The sequence below is a fragment of the Trichechus manatus genome, unplaced genomic scaffold, assembly GCF_000243295.1.
Source record: "Trichechus manatus latirostris isolate Lorelei unplaced genomic scaffold, TriManLat1.0 scaffold00125, whole genome shotgun sequence".
Taxonomy (NCBI): domain Eukaryota; kingdom Metazoa; phylum Chordata; class Mammalia; order Sirenia; family Trichechidae; genus Trichechus; species Trichechus manatus.
In genome coordinates, this window is record NW_004444061.1 from 4,958,274 (window position 1) to 4,960,540 (window position 2,267).

Below are 2,267 nucleotides of genomic sequence, written 5' to 3' on the forward strand. Positions count from 1 at the left end.
TTCAAAGATATCAATTCTTATTCAGTCTTCTTTATTCATTGTCCAGCTTTCACATGCATATGAGGCAACTGAAAATATCATGGCTTAGGTCAGGGGCACCTTAGTCCTCAAAGTGACATCTATGCTTTTCAACATTTTAAAGAGGTCTTTTGCACGTGTCTGTCAGTGTGTCGTACCGTGGTAGCTTGCATGTTGCTGTGACGCTGGAAGCTATGCACCTGTATTTCAAATACCAGCGGGGTCACCCATGGTGGACAGATTCCAGACTAAGAGAGACTAGGAAGAAGGATCTGGCGGTCTACTTCTGAAAAAAAAATAGGGACCATTCCACGAATTTGTGTGTCATCCTTGCACAGGGGCCATGCTAATCTTCTCTGTATCATTCCAATTTTAGTATACGTGCTACCGAAGCGAGCACTGGGGCTGGACTTTTCAGAGCTTTGGAGTGTGAACATATATTCTGTATCTCCCAGAGGCAAATAAAGAATGCATCCTTACCCTCCCTTTTCCTTTCCTCCAAGGAATACCTATTAACCCTTCCAAAAACAGAGAAGAGCAATCTTCTACTTACTAGGATACAAAACAAAGTCCTGATATGTTTTCCCTCAAATTCCTACCGGTTTATCTCACTGTTAACCCATACGCAAAATCTGAATACTATGACAGGTTATTTTTCAAGGAAATATTAGACATTAATGTGGTTTAGTACATATAGAATGCTTGAATGAAACAGAGAGATCTCTCTTTGCTTGTATTGCCCACATCCTTCTCAGGGATAAATTCACTGTCTAAAGAATGAGATTTAATTTAACACTATTTCAAGCGTTCTTTTTTTATTTTTATTTTTTGGCAGATGAAAGAAATACACTACCCTATGATACTCAGTGGAAAAAGGTTTGTTTTTTTTTTTTGGTTTTTCTTTTGTTTTGTTTTGTTTTTTGGTTTAGGAGACTATGATATTCTGCTCTATTCAACCCTCTACCCATTCCTCTTCTCCCCACTCCCACACCTGCCACACACATACACATACAATTTCATGATAAAATAGCTCAGGAACAGAAAGCAGCACAATCACAGTGTACTCCAGCAGCTTCTCTTTGTACAACCTGCAGCTTAAGGGAAAGTCAGCAGCATAAAAAAAATGTGATGACTTTGAAATGTGTGTCATGAAAGCGAGCTATTTATCAACATGCCTGACAAGAATAAGGTGAGAGCCCATTTCAGCTGGCCAGAATGGCTGCTGTATATCATACGCTGGGGCAGTAAGCCAAGGCAGAATGAGTATTACCAAGTTGTTATGGCAACTAAATTGTGGCTGGTTCCATAAAACATTAGCTTTCCATCCCAGGGACTGTGTTTAAAATTCAAAGTGAGTCATGATCTCTACTCTACACTAAGAAACAGTGGTCACCTCAACATATAATAAGCCACAGCAAGAATCATCTCCCCTTGAGACACAGCACAGCAGCAGCCACAAACCAGGAAGGCTCAGCTACTCCAGGCCAGTGGCCTTCATCTATTAACTCCCAACCCCCCGTGGCATCACAATCTAAGTGACAATGTTCTCCAGCTGACTTCGCTGGTAAATAAGCACCATCTATAAATGAACCAAATAAACAAACAAAACAAAGATCATGGAGATCACAGAAGAAGGCAAAAATCACAAATAGAACAGGAGCCTGATATCATAAGCACATGCAGAACAGTATTTAAGACTCAGGTTTAGTGCAAAAGAGATTCATTTTGAATACAGGTAGTCCCGGATTTACGATGTATTCAAGTTACGACAAACCACGCTTAATGGCCGTATGTTTCTTGGGTTTTTTTTTTTTTGTTTTTTACATCTTATGATTAGTAATATGTACGAAATACAATGTTAAAATATATCATTAAGTTTATATGTAATGTTTCCAATCCCCAAGGATAAAGATCAGATTTATAAAGATACTGCTAATAAAAGACAATGATAATGAAAACTAAAAAGAAATGAAGTATTCCACTTACGTCTGAACCAACTCACAACAGAGTTGTTGGAATGGAAGCCCACTGTTAGTTGGACCTACTTGTACGGACCTCATTACTGATTACCTACGTGACCAGGAAAAAGCATCCTCTTTTCACTTAATTCTATCTATATTAAGGAGTTAATGGAATGTGTAATTGTGTAGTGATTAAGAACATGAGCACTGGCATTAAACAGCCTGGATTTTAATCTTTCTTCTGCAGCCAACTAGCTGTGTGACTTTAGACAAGTTACTTAACCTCTC

General features: G+C 38.7%; 1 non-coding gene across 1 annotated transcript; it reads right to left on the minus strand.

The window, feature by feature from the left end:
• Nucleotides 1–311: 311 nt before the first annotated feature.
• Nucleotides 312–418, minus strand: LOC111822068 (U6 spliceosomal RNA). The gene has a single exon (XR_002825352.1). It is a non-coding gene; the product is annotated as a U6 spliceosomal RNA (small nuclear RNA).
• Nucleotides 419–2,267: the final 1,849 nt, after the last annotated feature.